Source organism: Colobus angolensis, unplaced genomic scaffold, assembly GCF_000951035.1.
Source record: "Colobus angolensis palliatus isolate OR3802 unplaced genomic scaffold, Cang.pa_1.0 Scaffold248, whole genome shotgun sequence".
In the NCBI taxonomy this organism is placed as follows: Eukaryota; Metazoa; Chordata; class Mammalia; order Primates; family Cercopithecidae; genus Colobus; species Colobus angolensis.
In genome coordinates, this window is record NW_012115688.1 from 2,702,510 (window position 1) to 2,709,721 (window position 7,212).

A 7,212-nucleotide genomic window follows, 5' to 3' on the forward strand; every position below is an offset into this window, starting at 1 on the left:
AAATATATATATATATATATATATCTGTCTAAAAATATATCCTCAAGGAAACCCTCAAATATCTTTTAGGGTAGGGATCTTAGTCTTTTTACTGATATGTCAGCATATAGAATAAGGTCAATATATATTCGACTGATCAGCGATTAACTTCTTAGTGTTTTTATGACTCTGCTATTGCTACTGTAATTAATTCTACAAGTTTAGCAGCTTAAAGCCATACAGATTTTATTGTCTTACAATTATGAAGGTCAGAAGTCCAAATTGGGTGCGTGTGGGCTAAAACCAAGGTTTAGCAGGGCTGTGTTCCTTCTGGAACTTTTAGTAAGAATTTTTTTTCCTAGGCCGGGCGCGGTGGCTCAAGTGTGTAATCCCAGCACTTTGGGAGGCCGAGACGGGCGGATCACGAGGTCAGGAGATCGAGACCATCCTGGCTGTGTTCCTTCTGGAACTTTTAGTAAGAATTTTTTTTCCTAGGCCGGGCGCGGTGGCTCAAGCCTGTAATCCCAGCACTTTGGGAGGCCGAGACGGGCGGATCACGAGGTCAGGAGATCGAGACCATCCTGGCTAACACAGTGAAACCCCGTCTCTACTAAAAATACAAAAAACTAGCCGGGCGAGGTGGCGGGCGCCTGTAGTCCCAGCTACTCGGGAGGCTGAGGCAGGAGAATGGCGTAAACCCGGGAGGCGGAGCTTGCAGTGAGCTGACATCCGGCCACTGCACTCCAGCCTGGGCGACAGAGCGAGACTCCGTCTCAAAAAAAAAAAAAAAAAAATTTTTTTTCCTGCCTTTTCCAGCGTCTAGAGGCCACCTGCGTTCCCTGGTGCTCGGCCTCCTCCTCTTCTTCACAGCCAGCAGCGTAACATCTTCAAACCTCTCTGACTCTCATCTCCTGCCTCCCTCTTACAGAGACCCTGTGATTACATTAGACCTAACTGGAAAATCCAAGAAAATCTTTTGCAAGATCCTTACTGTAGTCACCACAATGTCCCTTTACCCATGAAAGGAAATCTGTTCACAGATTTTGGAGATGGGAATGCGAACACCTTTGGGAGCCCGTTCTACCACAATGCTTAATCTCATTTTCCAATATCATATTGTATTACAGATTAGTTACCTGATTTAACTTCCCCATAGAGAGATGATGTGCCTTTAGCTGCCAAAGTAAACAAACCCGAAGCAATATACTTACTTCAAAACAGTGAACAAATAAATACTGTAAGATATGTAGACAAAGATTTCTGAGAGAGTTTTGAGCCAGTGAAATGAAAAGTACTGTATGACGATCGATAAACAGCTATTAAATAGATGGCAAATTAAGGTGCAGTAGATTAAAGGGAAATCACTTAGTTTTTTAAGAAGCCTTTTAGATCCAGGTTTGCCTTTGCTATTTAGAGTCCTGTAATAACCTCGTGTGAGAGTGTTTTATAAGCATACTCCTCTACTCATCTATAATAAAACCTTTTTTTCCTACTTGAAATGACTTTAGTGATGCTATATAAAATCCATGGTGAAGGAGCTAATGGATGTGGCTCAGGGTTGTAGGGGTGCGGTGTGCCTCTCCTTCTCAGAACCGCAGAGAGGTGTTGGCCTGCTCTGTATGCCAGGCACTGTTTACAAATTGGCCTTTAAGTGTTTTGGAAAATTGAGATGTGGGTTGGTGACCGAGCAGGCCTCCTGGGCCAGGGGCTGTGCTCCTAGGGAAGTGGGGATGGGTGACATTTTTGTCTCGTCATGGGCCGCCATAACAAAGTACCACAGACTAGCTGTCTTAAATGACAGACATCGTCTCCTCAGTTCTGGAGGCTGGAAGGGTGCCAGGATGGTTGGGTTCTAGTGAAGACCCTCTTCTTGACTTGCCTTCTCACCATGTCTTCACATGTCAGAGAGAGACAGGTATCAAGATATTGAGAATCTCTTCCTCTCATAAGACCACAGTCCTGTTGGGTTTAACACATGAATACTAGGGGCACATAATTCAGCCCTTAGCAGTTGGATGGCACACCTGTGTTCCAGCCCGCCTTCCTGGAAATTACCAGCTTCATATGTTGCTGGCATATTAAAGCTTTGCCTCCCAGTTCAAGGCCTCAGTGGTTCTGGGGCAGCTGATAGGAAACCAGGCTCCAGCAGTGCCTTGAGTTACTGCAGAAAGCAGAGCTTATCTCTAAAACTCTGGCATCTCCAGCAGAAGCCCTGGATAGCGGGGACCCAGGGCTGGTCTCAGGTCAGTAGGGGCAGACAGCAGCCAGGTGAAGATTGTTCTGAGTTCTTGGAGGCAGGTTTGCATCTCATTTGCCCACTTTGGACCAGTGAATTCCTGGTGCCATCATAGAACTTTCTGCAGACTAGGTGTTTGGGTGGTCAGAGGGTCAGATTGATTTGGGAATGGCAGGTGAGGATTCGGGATAGAAGATGGTCTTTCTGCCTTGGAAGAGAGGCATGGTGCTGTGCTGGGGCTTGGGGTTGAGCTGGCGGTGAGTGGGTGGCGGACAGGAGGCCTCAGCTGGGAGGCCAGGCTGCTCTTGACTGAGCCAGGGGCCACAGGAGCTGCCCAGGCAGGAGGGATTTGTGGGTGCCACAGCTCTGGTGGGTGCACATTTGTTAGGGAGAAGCAATATCCAGACCCAGGCACTTCCCCCTCTGTAGCTGCTGAGAGCCAGGGAGGGCGAGTCTCTTGGCAGCGGAAGGCAGGAATAGCTCCTGGCCTAATGGGGGCCAGAAAAGAAACTGCAGGAGGATATGGGTTTGTTGTGGAAGAGGTGGAGCCTGAAACCCTGAGGACCAAGAATCCTGCCCTCAATTTCTGATTGACACTGTTGACTAAAGGTGACTTTTTTCATTGGTGGAAGAAGATTCGTTCCTTAGCCTCCGGCATCACTGGGATTACAGGCGTGCACCACCCCACCTTGCTAATTTTTATATTTTTTGGTAGAGACAGGGTTTTGCCATGTTGGCCTGGCTGATCTGAAACTCCTAACCGCAGATGAGCCACCCGCCTCAGCCTCCAAAGTGCTGGGCTTGCAGATATGACCCACTGTGCCTGGCCTCATTTGTTATTTTTAATAAGCATTGAGACCTAATTGGGGCATCCTTGCTGTTTTCACTGAGAACCATTTATCCAAAACAAGACCTGAGCACTCTCACTGGAAGTATTCAGAATATGCTCTGAATTGAAGCTTTATTAAAACTCAGAATGAGCAAAGAATTTGAGCAGTCATCTGTGAAAATGCCAAGGGAGGGTTAAGGGGATTTGGCTCCACCCCTTGTCTCCAATAGCCCCTTAAATCCAGCTTCCCAACAAGATTAAGAAGCCTGTGTAAAGGGAATAAAAATACCTTCATAAAACTGTGGTTTTCATTGATCTGGGGAAAAACGCACACACTAACAGTGCGCTTACAGTGCTAATACAGCTTCCAGTAAAGCTTCTGGTCCTCCCCTCCTCCCCCTTTCTAATCCCCTCAAGCCCATTGATGCCCCTAGCTGGTCTCTTTTAAATTGTTCATCCCAATAGGCTCATTCTTCCTGAGCAGTTCTTGTGAAAACAAAAGCTTTGTTTTTTCTTATCTTTTTTTTTTTTTTTTAAAGTCTAGCTCTCTTTCCCTGGCTCATGGCGACGTCTGCCTCCAGGGTTCAAACGATTCTCATGCTTCAGCCTCCTGAGTAGCTGGGATTACAGGCATTCGCCCCCACGCCCAGCTAATTTTTCTGTATTTTTAGGAGAAGACGGTGTTTCACCATGTTGGCCAGGCTGGTCTCAAACTCCTGCCTTCAAGTGCTGGGATTATAGGCATGAGCCACCGCGCCTGGCCTATCTAATAAATATTTATTAAATAAGCATGCTCAGTACATAGAAGCATTTCCACATGCATTTTTTTGTGTGTTTATTTTCTCAAAAACAGGATCTTATTCTCCATACAGCTGGCTTTTGTAACTTCACAATGTGGCTTGGGTGTCTGGCCCCTTCAGTATATAAACATCTGTTGCACATTTTAATGGAACTGTGTAGCGTTCTATTACGTGGGTGCACGGAATGTGTTTTTCAAGTCCTACGGTGATAGCCATGCAGGTGACTTCTAGTTTTTGCTATTATAGACAATGCTGTTGGGACCTTTTGTTACCTCTGTCCTTGCCTACCTATGCTTTTCTGTAGGGTATATCCCTGGAAGTAAAATTGTTGCAGCAAGGGCCATGCACATTTCACTTCCAAATTACCCTGCAAAAAGGTGGTTTTCCAGTTTGTATTCCAACTAGGAGTGTCAGGTGGGGCCTGTGGAATAATGCTGTGACAACCCTTTACTGCTTAAAACCTACATTGGCACTTCAGATCTTTTGTTAAGTCCTTAGTCTGGTGTCAAATTCCCAAAAGGGTGTCCCTCATCTGTCTTGATAGCTTTAACTGTCATTGCCCTTTTTTTTTTTTTGAGACTAAGTGTCATTCTCTGTCACCCAGGATGGAGTGCAGTGGTGTAATCTCAGCTCACTGCAACTTCTGCCTCCTGGGTTGAAGCAGTCCTCCTGCCTCAGCCTTCCAAGTAGCTGGGACTACAGGCGCCCACCACCATGACCGGCTAAGTTTTTGTGGGTTTTTTTGTATTTTTAGTAGAGACAGGGTTTCACTATGTTGGCCAGGCTGGTCTCGAACTCCTGACCTCGTGATTCACCCATCTCCGCCTCCCAAAGTGGTGGGATTACAGGCATGAGCTACCACGCACAGCCATCATTGCTCTTTTTTTTTTTTTTTTTGAGACGGAGTCTCACTCTGTCGCCCAGGCTGGAGTGTAGTGGCCGGATCTCAGCTCACTGCAACATTTGCCTCCGGGGTTCAAGCAGTTATAGGCATAATCACTGGGATTACAGGCGTGCACCACCCCACCTGTAGCTGGGACTACAGGCGCCCGCCACCTCGTCCGGCTAGTTTTTTGTATTTTTTTTAGTAGAGACGGGGTTTCACTGTGTTAGCCAGGATGGTCTCGATCTCCTGACCTCGTGATCCGCCCGTCTCGGCCTCCCAAAGTGCTGGGATTACAGGCTTGAGCCACCGCACCCGGCCCATCATTGCTCTTATAAAGCCTCTGTGCTTTGGTAAAGCCCGTGGTTTTTAATCAGTAGTTTTGCCCCCCTGGGGACATTTGACAATGTCTGGAAATATTTTGGTTGACACGACTGGGAAGAGAGTGCTGCTGGCCAGAGGTGCCTCTCCATATCCTACAGTGCACAGTGCAGCCCCCATAATGAAAAGTTATCTGGTCCAAATGTCAATAGGGCAGAGGGCGGTGGTCAAGAAACCCTGCTGAGCTAAGCTCTTCACTGATCTCAAAAATCACTTGCTACTTGTCTACCTCTAGCCAAGGATGGACAGTTTTATCTAACGTGTCACCGCCAGTCCCTCCCTATGGGTAGCTAGAGAGCTACCTTGAGGATTCTAAGGCGTTGCCTTGGGTTCATTGAGGGGAAATGCTACACGGACCATTTAACACATTGTAAAGTCACATTCCAGCAGGACGCTTTTGTTTTCTTTGTATTTCCAGGGTGCCTCGTGCATAGTTTTCCGTACATAGTTGATGATTCTATGTATCTTAATGTTGCCTGAATTACACACCTTAAGAGTAATCAGTTTTGTGGGAGCCAGCTCTCCTAACCTGTACTGTTGTTTACCTGCCGTTTGTCTTCAAGCCAAACATTTATATTTTCTGGTATTTATTTCATATCCTAAAGAGCTTTGAAATCCTAATAGGAGGTGATGGCTTGATGTTTACTGCATTGTCTTTAAAATGATTGTGGAATGAATATAATTGTATAGCTATCCATTTTAGAAGACTGAGTGATCAAAAGGTCAGGAAAGATCAGCAGGCATTGATTGCATAGTACCCTACCAACTGGCACTTCGGCTTGTGCCTCTTATGAGGGAATTATTTTTGTTTGGGTTTTTTGTTTTTTGGGGGGTTTTTTGAGACCATCTCACCCTGTTGCCCAGGCAGGAGTGCAGTAGCATGATCTCAGCTCACTGCAGCCTCTGCCCCCCCAGGCTCAAACAATCTTCCCACCTCAGCGTCTTGAGTAGCCGGGACTACAGGTATGCAATACCATGCCAGGCTAATTTTTGTATTTTTTGTAGAGACAGGGTTTCCCTGTATTGCCCAAGCTAGTCTCAAACTCCTGGGCTCAAGCGACCTGCCACCTTGGCCACCCAAAGTGTTGGGATTACAGTTGTGAGCCACCGTGGCCAGCCATGGTCAGGGGACATTATTTAGGTCAATTTTGAAATCTAGGTGAACCTTTTTTTTTCAGTTTGAGGGTACAGGGATTGGTCAGGTTTTTCTGTGAAGGGCCAGATAGTAAATATTTTAGGCTTTAGGGGTCATGTGGTCTGTATCACTGTTACCAGCTTTGGACTTGAAGCTGGAAAGCAGCCATAAACAATACTTAAATGAAAGGGCATGGTTGAATAAGTATGTGTGTATAAAAGTAAATGCTTTCAGATAAGTGTGTGTGTATAAAAGTATTAATGAATGGGTTCAGATAAGTCTGTGTAAAAAACAGGTGGTAGGTCTGTGGGCAGTAGTTTGTTGAACCCTCTAAAACCATCAATATTTGGATATTTGACTGATGAACCCTACTTTGCAAGTAAATGATGTTGAAGGCCGGGGACGGTGGCCTCACACCTGTAATCCCTGCCCTTTGGGAGGCCAAGGTGGGCGGATCGTTTGAGCCAAGGCATTCAAGACCAGCCTGGGCAACCCGGTGAGACCCCATCTCTAAAGAAAATACAGGCCAGGCGCAGTGGCTAATGCCTGTAATCCCAGCACTTTGGGAGGCCAAGGTGGGCGGATCAACTGAGGTCGGGAGTTTGAGACCAGCCTGGCCAAGATGGTGAAACCCCATCTCTACTGAAAATGCAAAAATTAGCCAGGGGTGGTGGCATGCGCCTGTAATCCCAGCTACTCGGGAGGCTGAGGCTGGAGAATCACTTGAACTGGGGAGGCAGAGGTTGCGGTGAGCTGAGATTGTGCCACTGCACTCCATCCTGGGCAACAGAGTAGTGAGACCTTGTCTCTTAAAAAAGGAAAATACAAAAAAAAGAAAAAAAAATTCCGCCAGGTGTGGTAGCACACGCCTGTAGTTCCAGCTACTCCGGAGGCTGAGGCGGGAGAACACCCAGACCTAGGAGGTCGAGGCTGCAGTGAGCCATGATGGGGCCACTGCACTGCGGTCTG

General features: G+C 46.8%; 1 protein-coding gene across 5 annotated transcripts in view; it reads left to right on the plus strand.

Annotated features, from left to right (window-relative positions):
* Positions 1–7,212, plus strand: part of TMEM170A (transmembrane protein 170A) — a 19,611-nt gene that overhangs the window by 6,423 nt on the left and 5,976 nt on the right. Inside the window, exon 1 of one of the 5 annotated variants that reach the window (XM_011946004.1) lies at positions 6,681–6,739. The exons of the other annotated variants lie outside the window; for them this stretch is intronic. The gene's annotated coding sequence lies outside the window, so the exon portion shown is untranslated. Of the gene's footprint in view, positions 1–6,680; positions 6,740–7,212 lie in introns of those variants that run through there. 5 annotated transcript variants of the gene reach the window in all.